Source organism: Mesoplodon densirostris, chromosome 2 (genome assembly GCF_025265405.1).
Source record: "Mesoplodon densirostris isolate mMesDen1 chromosome 2, mMesDen1 primary haplotype, whole genome shotgun sequence".
In the NCBI taxonomy this organism is placed as follows: Eukaryota; Metazoa; Chordata; class Mammalia; order Artiodactyla; family Ziphiidae; genus Mesoplodon; species Mesoplodon densirostris.
The window spans coordinates 143904959-143919368 of NC_082662.1; the positions used below are offsets into that span (position 1 = coordinate 143904959).

The 14410-nt window shown below is 51.3% G+C and overlaps 1 protein-coding gene across 2 annotated transcripts in view; it reads left to right on the forward strand.

The window, feature by feature from the left end:
* Positions 1-14410, forward strand: part of LRRN2 (leucine rich repeat neuronal 2) — a 64001-nt gene that overhangs the window by 842 nt on the left and 48749 nt on the right. The gene's annotated exons all lie outside the window — the stretch shown is intronic.

Below are 14410 nucleotides of genomic sequence, written 5' to 3' on the forward strand. Positions count from 1 at the left end.
ACCCAGCCGACGGGAGGGGTTGGCCAGCCACAGGTGGTGCGTCTGTCCTGCAGGCGAAGGGCGGCGCTGGCTCCGGCGGCCCAGCCAGCGGGGAGCCGCCGGGTGAGGGGAACCTGAGCCCCATTAGGGCTGAGCTGAGAAGCTAATAAAGAGGTGCGGGAGACCTGGACCCAGAGGGTGGGCCCTAGGGTTATTGCGGCGCTCCCCCTCTGTCCTTGTCCTTCCTTCCCCATCAAAGGAACAGGAAGGAGGGTGTCAGCTGGGCTTTGTGCTCTGTTCTTCAGGCTGCCGCAGCTCCGGTCTGCTGGAACCAACGCAGCTTCTAATAGGGCACCTTGCAGGGTCTGGAGGGGGTGGGCTGGGCGCAGCGCTCAGTTGCCAGAAATGGACCCGTCGGGCCCTCTACTTGAAGACCCCAGAAGGGGAGTAGAGGCGGCTCCCTGCCAGCTTGGTCATCATCATGGGGCGATCTGGGTCTTATCATGCACCCTGGCAGACGGCAGGCTCCCCCTTCCCTGCCAGCTTGGGGTGGGCTCTGGCCCATGTCCTCTTCCTGAATGAGAAGGCAGGGATCCCCTCCCACTGCCCACTGCTCCTTAAAGGTCCCTCCAACAAGAGCACTGGGCACGGGATGGGCAGGGCTGTGTACAGAGCACTGGGGCCCCCTTGCCTGTGGGCCCTGCTGTTATTAGAAAAAAGTCACATGTGGGTGGCCTGACCCACTTTCCTGGCTGGCCAGGTGTCCTTATGGGGAGAAGACGGAAAGAGAACACAGCTAGGGGTCTGAGCCTTCTAGACCACTTTCCTTCCCCTGGGCTTGGCTCACAGAGTCTCCTCCTTCCCATGCGGGGTGGGAAGGGGTTGTCCCTCTAGACCTGGGATGAGACCTCATTATTTGGAAAGGATGGAACTAAAGGCCTCAGGCTTCAGGGATTGAGACCTGCCCAGAGTCTGGCAGACACCTGGCATCTAGGAGCACCCCCAAATCTACAGCCTCCCCCTGCACAGCCCAACCCAGAGAAGACACTGAATGGCAGGGGGAACTCAGAGGTGTGCTAAGACGAATTCCACCCAGGCTGTAACTCTCCACCATTCCTCTCCACTCCCCATTCTTTATTTCCTGTGCCTCCCCCCCTCCTTCCTCCTCCTCTCTTTCTCCTTCACTCTTCACGTCCCCCTCAAGCATCTCTTCCTCTCCTTTTCCCTCAGACTGCTCTCACTCTTCTCTCACCCTCGTCCTCTCCCCAGACTTCTCCCTCCCTCCTTTGCAGGTCTGTCTCCACCTTTGCCCCGTCTCTTCTATAAACTGCCGCTTCAACCTCAAGCCAGGCGTGTGCACTTGGCTCCTGGCTCCCGAGCATCCTGATGGTGGGAACACATGCACTGTTAGCTTTGCTGTACCCCCTTTGCAGAGGAGGAGCCTGGGTGGAGGGCCTGGCAGCTGCATTCCCCCTGCATGACTCCTGTACCTTACCACTTGCCCCTCCTACCTACCCTCTTTTTTTAATTATTATTATTAGAAAGGGGAAAGGAAATCCATTGCTTTTAAAAAAAATTCATTCATTCAACAACTTATTGAGCATCTGCTCTGTGCTTAGCACTATTTTAGGAGCTGAGGATACAGCAATTAAACAAACCTTTATATCTCAGGGAAGAGCCAAAGTTGTATCTGGACTTCCCAGCTGATTAGGTCTGTGCTCACCAGGGTGTTTCAAAGACCCACTACTTGTGGGGTCAGTGGGGGATGCGTGTGAACAATCCTAGTAAATTGTCATCTTTATCATACTGAGTGGCCTCTTACATGACAGGCCCATCTTCTTACAGTAAACCAGGTACTGCAAAGCTTACAGACCCAGGGTCATCCTGTCCTTAAGACATTTCTGACCTCAAAGGATGGACCAGTTCATATCTTACCATTTATCTGGGAGGGCTGAGTAGAAGGCCAGTGCTTTAGATGGAGAAGGGAGAAAGAAACATATTTGTTTTTGAGTACCTATAAGCACCAGTCTGTCAGGAGCTTTACAGAAATTATCTCATTCAATCCTCCTAATAACCTTCTAAATTCTGGATTATCATCTGCTTTATAGCTGAGGAAATTGAGGACCAGAGAAGGTAAACCACTTGTCCCAGGTCACAGAGGTCTCCGTATTGAAATCACTGATTATCTGCAGTTTACTTGGCCCCTATGTCTGTGACATCTGGTAACTTATACAGTTATCTGAAGGTTACATTTTAACCAAATTTTTCAGGAGCATGCCTTGTCTCCTCAGAATATTAAAATATATAAGGATTTGATGAATGATTGCATGAATAAGCTTTCTCATGGGATCCGGGAAGGCTTCCTGGAGGAGTTGGGACCTTGGGAGAGGAGGCAGGGAGGGCAGTGGATCTTCCTGATCCCACACAGGTCTGTGACAAACTAGGCAAGCAGTCTCTCACACACACACACAGCATCTAAGTAGAGTTGATGAGAAATTGCCATTTCCATTCAAGGTCAGTGTGTAGGAGCTTGGTCCATGGCCAGTCTAATGAGTCAACGTTATTGGTGTTCTCAGCCTCCTTGGGCAAGTCTGGATTCTAGAAAAGCTCCAAGGCAAAGAATGGGGGTGGGAGGCTTTCAAGCCTGCAAGAACTACAGAGAAGGACAGGGACAATGGATGGAGGCTGGGTGGGACAGGAAAGGGGGAGAGTGACCTAGGAACAGAAAAAGGCAGGAGATAAACAGAAACAAAAACCAGAAGGCAGGAGACATGCACAAAAAGACACAACGGGCAGGACAGACAGCAGTGTGCGGTGGGATTGCTAAGAGAGGGTGAATAAGAAGGATGCCTTTATCTGATGCTTTCCGGAGGGCCTTGGTCTCTCTGTCCCGCAGCACAGAGGCTGGAACATTCACCATGTTAGCCTTATGCAGGCGCGTGCTTACTCAGTCAGCCTATCTTTTCTAAGTACCTATTGTGCGTTCAGCCCTGTGCTAGGTGCTAGGGACAGAGAGAAATCAGGTGTTGCCCCTGCCTTCTAGGAGTCGACAGTAAGAGTACAGATTCTAGAGCCACACAGCTGCGGCTCAAATCCACCACTTCTAGCCGGGTGACGTTGGGCAGGTTATGTAACGTCTCTGTGCCTCGGTTTCCTCATCTATGAATGGAATAATACTAGTACCTACTTCATAGAGTTGTTGTGACGATTAAATGAGTTAATACATGCACTGAGTTTAGTAAGTGCCAGATAAATATTATTCTTAAAAGGGGGAGTCAGTCTTAAAATAATGAAACAAGTGCTATAATATAGGGATAAGCAGATAAAGAGGTGACTGTCTCTGTCGGCAGATTAGGAAATGGTCATCAAAGGACATGATATTGGGGCAAGCCTTGAAAAGGAGTCAACCAGGCAGAGGTGGTGGGCCTGGAATCCCTGGGGCCCAGGAATCGTGTGTGGAAAGAGGCTGTGTTGTGTGTGTGTTGCCTTCTATAGATACCAGGAGCATCTCGGACACATCCTACCTCAGCCTCTTTGTTCCTGGTGCTCAGAGCTGAGCTTCCAGTGGGGCTGGCAGGTTGCCCAGAACATCCCCACACTCTACAGCCTAAAGCATTTGGCCTTTGGGCAGGGGACCTGGTACATCCCTGCTGGGATTGGTCTCATGACCTTGGCCTCCTAAATGTTCTAAGCCAGCATTGAGCAGTCTCTGCTCCAAACCCAGAGCTGCCATGGCCCTTGTTCTCTGGCTTCTTGCGCTTCCTGGGGACCCAGGAGAAACCTTGGCCTGAGGGACCTGCCTTTTAGGAGGTGAGTTGACCCAGGCTTGGTTTAGAATTCAGTTTCTCTCTGTACATTTCTTCCACCCACACCTTCCCTGCTGCTCAGCATTCGATGGTCTTGAAGTGAATTACAAGACGAAGAGCAGGCAGAGGGTTCCTGGGGCACTAACTGTTATTCAGCCTCCACCTGGCACATTGTAATGGCACTAATTATAGCAGCTGGCATTTATTGAGCACTTACCATGTGCCAGGCACTGTCTATGTGCTTTACCTACATTTTCCCATTAAGTCCTCAAAAAATACCCCATTAGGGGCTTCCCTGGTGGTGCAGTGGTTGAGAGTCCACTTGCCGATGCAGGAGACATGGGTTCGTGCCCCGGTCTGGGAAGATCCCACATGCTGCGGAGCGGCTGGGCCCATGAGCCATGGCTGCTGAGCCTGTGCGTCCGGAGCCTGTGCTCTGCAACGGGAGAGGCCCGCGTAGCGCAAAAAAATAAATAAATAAATAAATAATGAAAAATAAAAAAATACCCCATTAGGTAGGTCCTCTTATTATCTCTAATTTAAACATGAGGAAACTGAGGCTCAGAGAGGTTCAATAACTTGCTCAAGGACATGTAGCTAGAAAAAAACCGAGGGAGGACTTAACCTTCTTTCTGACCGGTGGGCTCCTCTCCTTCATGCCCCCAGAATCCAGTGTCCCTTGGGCCTGGAGTGTGCTCTGGGGGCATCCTGCCCATTCTCCCACCCCCCTACAGTAAGAAGCTCACCAAGTCCTGTCCAAGCCAGGGGCTGCCTGTTCCACTTTTGGGACCTTCAGAGAGGGTTTCCCTTCTTTTTCCTCCCAGAGGCCACAGCTCCTGGAGAACCAACATTGTTTCCTCTGCCTCAGCTAAATGCCTCGGAAGCCACATGGAGCTAGTGGCCTCAGAGAAGCTGGACCCTAAGAGTCAGTCTGCAGGGCCACAGTAGTGGAACCAATGCACAAGTGACTTATGGGAGATGTCTTCTCCCAGTGACTGATGTCCCAGTGACTTCTGGGAGGGTGGACTGCAGACCCCAGATGAGGCGGAGGGAGGTGGGGAAAGCTTGAGATTAGCATTGTCAGTGGGGTGTCTCTAACAAGGGAGAATCCTGTGTCTTGGGAAGAACAAGTACAATTGTTCCTATTTACAAACATCTCACGGGACAGATTCTTCAGGAGCAAACATGTGGAAGAAGGGGCAGCAATTATTAGGCAACCAGCATAGGTCCCCCAGGAAAGGCGGGTCTGTCTTCCCTCATGCTACCGCGGGGCGGGGGTGGGGCATGGGGAAGAAAGGGGCGAGCAGAGAAGAAAGTCAGGGAAGGTCGTGTTCCTTTACAAAGCGTTCTCAGAATGAGCATCAGAGGCAGGTGACGAAAGTATCTGTCTTTGGCCTGGGAGGGCAGGGGTTGTGATGCCCAGGAGACGGAGAGACCACAGAATGCTGGCTGTCCGGCACGCTAGGAACCTAAAAGCTGTGCACACGGAGGGGAGGGACTTGACATTTTACCTTGCCTGGCAGTCACCCCTGCCCCCTCACCTCCTACTTCTTGGACAGACCTCCCAATGGGATGAAGGTCACTGGGGCTCACACAGCTCCAGGCCTCCGAACCTCAAAGTGTTTCCCCAGAGCTGGCCCAGGGGTGAAATGGTGGAATCCCACATCTAGGGGGAACCTACAGAATTTCCTGTCCATTGCCCATCTGTGAGCACAACTGTGCCGTGGCCATCTCAGACCCAGGGTGGGGCTGGGGTCTCTTCATTCAACAAGTATTTATGAAGCATCTGTGCCAGGCACTGGGCGTATAGATAACAATGAGCAACCAGAGATCTCTAGAGCTTATACTTTATTGTCTGAGGACAGAGTAAATAGTACAGTTGACCCTTGAACAACACGGGTTTCAACTGCGTGGGTTTTTTTTCCAATAGTAAATACTGCAGCACTACATGACACTTGGTTTAATCTGTGGATACGGAGGAACCGCAAATATAGTGGGCCGACTGTAAATTATATGCAGATTTTCAGCTGTGCAGAGAGAGGGTCAGTGCCCCGATCCCCAACCTCGTTCAAGTGTCAACTGTGCATTAGAAAGTGGCAAGTGCTAAAAAGAAAAATAAAGCCAGGAAGGGGGATAAGTGTGTATTGTTAGGAAGAGGATACTTTGTAGCTTTGTACAGGGAAACCTCGCTGAGAAGATGACATGAGCAAAGATGAAGTGGAGGCAGATGGTAAGGGCACGCCTGGCAGAGGAAACTGCAGGTGCAAGGGGTCAGAGGCAGGGCTGTGCCTGGTGGGTTTGAGGAGGCCAGATCTTGGAGAGCCTGGAGCTGGGGTGAGGAGTTTGTTTCCTCAGAGTAAGATGAGGCTTTGCAGGGTTTAGGGCAGGGGAGATATGATCTGACCTTTTAAAACCCCAGGGTTTGGGCCATCCATTTCTGCGTTTTACTTAGGTGGCTGGTCAAGAAGTTTTCCAGGCATTGAAGCTAATTTAGTCAATCAGTATTGACCCACCAAGTCCTCACATGATGGGCACTGCCTCCTAGGCAGTGGGGGTGGGGGGTTGGGGTGGATAGGGGGGAATAAAAAGAAGCATAAGACGCACTCGTTACTGGTAAGGAAACCTACCAATCAGCTGGAAAGGCAAAACTTATACTCACAAGAAATAAGGAGGGAATAATACCAGACAGTATTTAAAACCAAGTGCTAAACTGTGTGATTTAGACTATAAATGTTATCAGAACTGTGAGCTCTGTGTGGGAGTATATAGGGAACGTTTCCCCGAGGAGGTGCAGCTGATTTGGGCCTTGAAAACCGGGTGGGGTTTGGATCTGCAGAGGGGAGGATTCTCAGAAGGGGAGCTTGTGGGTGTGGGGAAGAGTGGCCAGGCCAGGGGAGGGCACGTTGGTGGGAGTAAGGCAGCAGGTGAGTAAGCTGCCGAGGGCAGGCACTTTGTCTCTGGAGCAGCCCCTTCCCCATCACCCAGGTTTCTCGTGTCCCCTTTATTCTCCCAGGAAACAGGAGAGCAGCCCTTTAGAGAATGGAAACCGTTGGCCAGTACTCTGGGCCTCTCCTTTGCAGAGCTAGCTGATCTCTGTCCTTTGAAGCCCTCTTGCTCTTCTCAGGTCCCATTTCCAGCTCTCGAGTTGTTTTCATAGATGTGCTCTCTTCTAATCTGGTGCCATCCACCAGCCCCCACTCAGCCCCCTGTTGTCTGGGGCCCAGTTCTCTGGAATTCCCTTGAGCTCCATTTCTCTACCCTGTCTGCAGCCAGGTTCTCTTCTCCCTTCCTCTCACTGCCTGAGCTCCTCTTTGGTAGGTTACTCCTAGAACATTCCAATTAGTTTCGTGTATGGCAAAATGGAAATGAAATTCTGTCCAAAAGAGCATCCATCCCCCATGAGGGGTGAGTCTCTCTTTCCCCTAGAGAGGCCGCCTGGGTCCTGGGGGTTGGGCTTCCTTCTGGAGTGTGGAGAGAGACTGCCCTGAGGTGGAGTGGGAGCGTTGGTGGGGCCGTCCCGGCCCCCAGCCAGAGAGCCGGAGCCGAGAGTCACAAGGGCTAAGTGTTCTGCTCCACGGTCTGCGCTCCCTCTGCTGGGCCCTCAGCAGCCTGAGGAAGGAAGGCCCACCAGCTCTATCCCCCGAGGCTCCCCGGCACAGCCACCTCCACGATGCAGGCCTGAGCCTGGGCTCGCCTGCAATCCAGAGGAGCTAGAATCAGAGCTGGTTAGAGTCCCTCCTGTAACCTTACGCCCTTGGGCGGTTTCTTAGGTTCTCTGAGCCTCAGTTTCCTCACCTATACATCTGGGTTAATAGCACTCACTTCATAGGGTTGCTAATGATAAGAGCTAAGTTGTTGAGTGTTTATGATGTGCCAAAAGCGTTACTGCATTTATCTCACTTAATCCACAGAACGCTGTGCAGTAGATATTATTTTCCCCCATTTTACCATTGAGGAAACCAAAGCTGAGAAACATTAAGTAACTTGCCCGAGGCCAGCAAGTGGCAGAGCCAGAATTCAGCCCCACATCTTTCTGACTCCAGAGCCCTGGTTCTCAACCACCCCATTAAATGAGCTAATCTGCGTACAGTGCCTGCTACAAAGTAGAAGCTCAGTAAATATTAGTTCCTTTTCTCCTCAATCTCCCCAGGGCCGTACCTCCAAAGAATAGCTTTCCCCTCCTGCATCACATTTCTTCTCCAGGATCCCTTGGGACATATGATAGAAGTAGGAATGGGAATGGTTTATACCAAGGGGGAAAAAAGGGCTGAGAGAGGGTGAGTAATTTGCATAAAATCATAAAACACTAGGGCTGTGATTAATACTTAGGGCACCTTTCTCATAAGAATCTGGTTATTCAACCCCACTGGGTTCCAGGCAGTCAGCAGAGAGTATCTTGCAGAGGTGAGAACAGAGGTTATGCTATGTGGGAGGAGAACGCGAGGCCACTATCTCCCCCAGGGGCAAGTGTTGATCACTGTGGGCCTAGAAATGTGCTAGCAGGAAGATTCTAAAACCTGTGCCTTCTGAACTTGGGTACTGTTTCTGGAGTTTATTACAAATAATCTGGGGGCTCCTCTGGATGGATTTAGGAAGGGACAGTGTTGAAGGTCATGATGTGGGAAGAAGGGCCACTGTCTCAGTTTTTTTACTGTCAAATCAGTACACCTTTTGCACCAGGTGCAGTGCCAATGGATGGGGACAGGTAATGGGGAGCAAAGGAAAACAAGGACATGGCCTCAGGGATCACCCACTCTGATGGGGGAAGCTCATTCACATGCATGCATGGATGCACATGCACACACAGCTAGCTCCATCTGACCTTACCTGGAAGTAAAAACAAGAACAGATGACTGCAGGGTAATCTGAATATATGGGTACAGAGGGAGGGGAGAGGAGAAAATTGAGACTGGTGGGGTCTCCACAACAGCCCTCATGCTTTCCTCCCTGGAGACCTCTTTTCTGGTGGACACAGAGACCCACCTCTCTGCACACCGCACCAGGACAGCCTAAGCCTGCGAGCATTCACACTCAGTGGGCAGACCCCAGAGTTCCTCTGAATTTCCTTGTAAGGATCCTCCAGGGAGGGAAGGAGGAGTCCAGGCCAAAGCATTTAAAACTGATGGCAACTGAGTCCTCTGGTCATGTGGCTTTCAAACATTTCTAGAAATTGATCCATATTTCAAGACAAAGCTATAGGTGTGGTAGGCAGAATAATGGCCTCCCAAAGATGCTCACCTCCTAATCCCCAGAACTTGTAAATTTATTATGTTACAGGGCAAAGGGAATTAAGGTTGCGAATCAGCTGACCTTAAAATAAAGAGATTATCCTGGATTATCCACCTGGGCCCAATGTAATCACAAGAGTCCTTTAAATGTAGAAGAGGGAGGCAGAAGTCAGTGTCGGAGTGATGAGAAAGACTTGACTGGCCGTTGCTGGCTTTGAAGATGGAAGGGGCTGCGAGCCAAGGAGTGCGGCAGCCTCTAGAAGCTGGAAGAGGCAGGGAAACAGATTCTCCCTTGGAGTCTCCACGGAGGAACACACACCTGCGAACACCTTGATTTTAGCCCAGTGAGACCCATTTTGGACTTCTGACCTTTCAAACTGTAGGTAATAAATTTATGTTGCTTTAAGCCACTAAATTTGTGGAAGTATGTTACCTCAACAACAGGAAATTAATACAGGGTGCTGTAGTTGAAGCAAAGCCAGTGGACCAGAACCCCACTACTTGGCCTCCTCCTGCCCGTGACCCTGGAGGAATCGCTTTCAGAACTCCGAGGCTCTGAAGAACCAGGTTGAAATACACTGTGTCTGAAACACAATCTGTTTATTTTCGCCACGATGAAACCGAGGCCCAGAGAGAAGTGGCTTTGTCAGAGGTCACACTGAACTGGTAGACTTAGTCCAGGGCCTGCTCCTGTCCTGTCAGATCTCGGGTGCTTACCCGCGTTCGTCCTCTCATCCGCTTATCCATCTGCAGCAAATACGTGTGTGCTTTTACCTACAAAGAGCTGGGTGCTATGCTCAGCACTGGTCAGAAGCACAAGTGAGTTCGACGTTCAAGAATATGGGAGAAAGTGGTTGAGTGCTGGTCCTGCCCTCAGCCCCTAACTTAGGGGCTTCTTCCTCTAGACATAGGCCAGCAGCTCAGGTTGCTCAAGGCTGTCAGCCTCCCTCACCCTGGGGCTGGTCCCCAGGTGGGCTTGGTCACAGCCACCTCCTCTGGACAGAGATGCAGTTCTATGAAGGGAGGGGGCTTGGCCCGCTGGCCCTGCTGCACCTGCCCTCTTGTAGCACACAGGGCCTTGGGGGAGGGGGAAGCAGAGGTGGCAGAGCCTGGTGCCCCACCTGAAGTCAGCACTCCGCTAGTGCCTTACCTCCCCTCTGCCAGGCGTTTTGGCCTACCCAGCTCTCCCCCACAGCACACCTGAGCCACTGGCCGGCCCCCAGGGCTGCCATCTCCCGGTGTTGGTCTCCATGGCAACCACACATTTGCCGTTCTGGTTTCTAATGACTTATTGGCATGTGTGGTAATTTGCAGAGCTTGGCAGGCAGAGCTAGGGGAGCTAGTCGGTGGCAGGGGGAGTGAGGGGGGCTTGACAGTGGGGAGGACGTTCAAGTTTGGGATGGTGATAGAGGCACACTTTTCTTCCCTCCCCACCCTTCCTATTCCCTGCTGATTAATATCTGCAGTAAAGGAGCTGCTTCAGGTCCAGGGCCTCCCCTCTCTGAGAAGCATCAGCTCTCTCCAGGCCCCTAAGTTGGAGACAGATGGACAGACAGATGCCGAGCACAGCTGCTCACCTGTCAGGCAGCAGCGGGCAGGCGTGGGGGGCTGACAGCCGTGTTCATCCGTGCAGTTCAGACCACTCGTGTTTTCTGACGTCTCCTGCCGGCTCCCTGGGCCCTGAGAACAAGGGTCTCTGCTGGGACCTGTAGTCTCCTCACCTTGTGGGGAGGGGACAGGGGTGGTATATCCACAGGACAGGTCTTTGCCACGTCTTGACCTCTCACACGCTCAGAGAACCAAGCTAGGCGGTGGCTGAGCGGGATGCCAGATTGCATAGGCAGTGGGTGAACCAGCCAAGCAATCAAAGGCAGAGAGATGAGCGAGGCCCTGACCCTCTCCACTTCTCTTCAGCAAAGCTTACCCAACCTCAAAACCACTTTCCCAGGGCAAGGCAGCAGGGAGCCTCACCTGTGTGCCACACAGTCTTCCACACTTCGCTGCCTCCTTCTTCGCTTCTGTCTCCATCCTGGTCTCTGTTTAGGCAGAGAGGCAGCCCGGTGTGCTGAAAAAGAGCACCATCTTTTAAAGTTAGATACATCTCGGTTAGAATCCTGGGGCCGCTGTCTACCACTTCTATGACCTTGGACATGTCTCTTAACCTCTTTTTGAGCCTCAGTTTGCTTATTGTAAAATGGGATTTACATACCCATTTCACAGGGTTGTGGAAGTGAAACCAGCTCACACTTCAATACTTGGCATATAGTAGGCACCAATAAATATTAAAGAATTTAAAAAGTAATCTTTTATCTACTCCAATAAATAGGAGCAAAGTGATCAATAATTTAAAAAATTCTGGTGGGCTTGGTAGGGTTTTCTTTTTGTTAGTATTCGAGAATAGTCTTCATTTATTCAGTAAATATTTGCTGAGTATCTACTGTGTACAAAGTTCTGGGCCAGGTGCTGGTCTTTCCTAATATTTTATGATTAGGGTGCAGTTAGGTTGCCTGTGCATTCTCTAAGCATATAGCATCTGATGGGAGGTGGAGGGGGAGGCCAGGGAGGGCTAGTGGCAGAGAGAGGGTGGCCCAAGGTCAGCCACATAGTGGATCTTCCATGGATCTCTGAGAAGTGGCTGGCCCCAAGAGAAAGGTCAGCATTGTGAAGGCTCTGTCTGGGTCATGTGCAATGAGACATTCTGCCTGACTCCTCAGAAATGGTGAGTCTGTTTTTAGAACTGGAAAGTGGATGAAGTGCTCCTCCATTTTCATAAGCTGCTGCTGAGGCTTGAGGGGGCTGCCAGCGACCACCCAGCCACCAGACAGAAGAGGGACACCTGCCCCTCACCTGGGCAGCTCAGCGGATCACAGCTCGCTCAGCTGGTGCTGGGAGGGAGGCGAGGAGAGCAAGAGGGAGCTGGGAACTTGGCTTCCATCTCTGCCAGCAGATGGACTTCTGCCTGCAGCAGGAGTCTGTCTGTTCTTCTATCAGCCTCCCCGCAGCCTCTTCCAAGACTGAGTGCCAGAGATGCGCAAACAGAACGTCAGAGACGGCTGGGGCCCTGGAGAGTATCTGGCCCACGCTACCCCGCCCTCTTGTTCACAATATAGCACACAGACACAGTGATAGCGGTTCAGGGACTCTGACTGACCCGAGGGCTAAGGGGGGGGTCAATGTCTCAGCACACCTGTAACCCATCTGTGGCACCCTAACATCGATTGGGGAGCTTTAGGTTAGCCAGTTCCCCCAACCTATCTTTACTGATGCAAAATCTGAAGCCCAGGGAGGGGAAAGGACTTGCCCAAGGTCACACAGCATGTAAGTGTCATTAGGACTAGGTATACATCTCCTAACTTCTGACCGTGCGCCATATCTATTCCCTCTTCTCAAGACTCCTTCCACTTTCTTTTCTGACCTTTCACTCTGGAGAACATACTTAAGGTACAAGGGAATGTAATTTCTCTAAGAGACCATTGTTCCCCTAATCTCATAAAAGTCAGGCTGCATTTCTGCTTCCCCCTTATCATCACCAACCACCCTCTTGTTCAGTGAAGCCTTTGGCATCTGCCCATAGACATCCTTCCCTTTCCAAGTCTGTCCATTGTTTTGGGGGAGATCAATGACTAGATGGGCAACTCAGTCTACCCCGAGACCCATCAGCCCCTTCACCAGCTTCCCGGCCTCAGCCACTCACTCCCAAGGTCACAACCTATATCTTGCCATCACCTGGAAATCACCTAATAAAGCACCCTGCTTTCTGGTCGCCACGTCCTGGTTCCCCAGCTTGTTATCTCAGACTCCCACACAGCTGTTTTTTAACCTCTTTGAGACCTTTGGTCCATATGGACGTAGGTCCATTGGGACCTATGTTCTAGATCCTTTGGTCCATTGGCACCTCCACTTTCTTGCCGTCCGTGACCTTCCTCTGACTTGTCTGAGTCCAGATAAATTCCATGTTCCATCACTTTGAGAACTCTCCTGCCAATATCCTAAACTCTCCTGACCCTCTGTCTTTATTGCCCTGGTCTGGCAAAATCCCAGTTCCAGATTAATCACTCTATCTGCTGCTTTCTGCCTGCATCCAGACAACACACCTGGTAGACAAAGACAAAATGAGGCAGGTTGGGACCTCTAAAAATTCACCATTACCAACCCAACTTACTCTTCAGAAGTGCCTGGTGTTCCTACCACATTCCTGTGGTTATCTCCCTCCTGACTCTCCACCATGACTGTTTCGCACCTCCCTCCCCAAAACTCTACCTACGCCCTCACTCTCAGCCGAGGACCTCACCTCCTACTTCACAGAGAAATCGAAGCCATCGGGAAAACACCCTCAACTCGTTTCGCCAAAGCCTCAGACCCAGCTGCCTGTGCACCAGTCGTCTCCCCCTTCCCTCCTGTCTGAGCAGAGGAGGCAGCACTTCCATTGCAGCCCAGTTCTTCCTCCACTTGTGTCCCAGGTCCTGTCCTCTCGTCTTCTCAGGAACATCCTTCCCGCCACGCTCAAGCTTCTCCCATCTTCAACAACAACAGAAACCTTCCTCAAGTCCAACTGCACCGCCTGCCGCCTTAGCTCCTTTCTTCTTAGGGGCCAGATTTCTTGAAAGAGCTGGCTCTACTAGCTGTCTTCGCTTCTGCACCTCCCACTCCTTCCTCTGCCCCACTTCAGTCTGGCCTCCTCCCCCATCGCTCTACTGAAACAGCTTTCCATATCACTAAGTGCAGGAAACAGTTTTTAGTTCTCAGAAGCATTTTTTACTCCTTTCTGACACTTCTTTTCCCTCGGCTTCTCTGACCCCATATTCCTGGCTTTTCTGGTTATTCCAAGTCTTCTTTGCTGACTCATCCTTCCCTTCTCTATCTTTAAACATTGGCATTGCTTATGGTCTGGCTCAAGGAATTCTCTTCTGACTGCATAGCCGTCCCTAAGCCATCTCATGAAAGGCTTCTGTTATCAGCCACGTGCAGGTGACACCCAAAAGTACACCTCTAGCCTGCATCTTTCCCTCTGAGTTCCATATCCTTATGTCCACCTGCCTAGTTGACTAAGTTGGGAGTCTCAAGAAACTTCAGACTTGGCATATATAAAGACACAGTCATGATTCTCCTAATCTTCCACTGCCTCTCCACCTGCTGCCTGATCCCCCTTCAGCATTGCCTGATGTTTGAATGGTACCACCTCAAGCTAGTTCTGTGTACTGGAGTCATTGTCAACTCTTCCCCTTACCCCCTTATAACCAGTCCATGCCCAGGTCCTGTCTGATCTCTGGAACAGCATCCATGTCCATCCACTCCTTCCCATCCTCACAGCCTCCACTTCAGGCTGCCCTTACCTCTCGCCTGCTCCCTGGAATCCCCTTCTGATTTGGGTGTCTACATCTGCCCTTGCCAATTCAG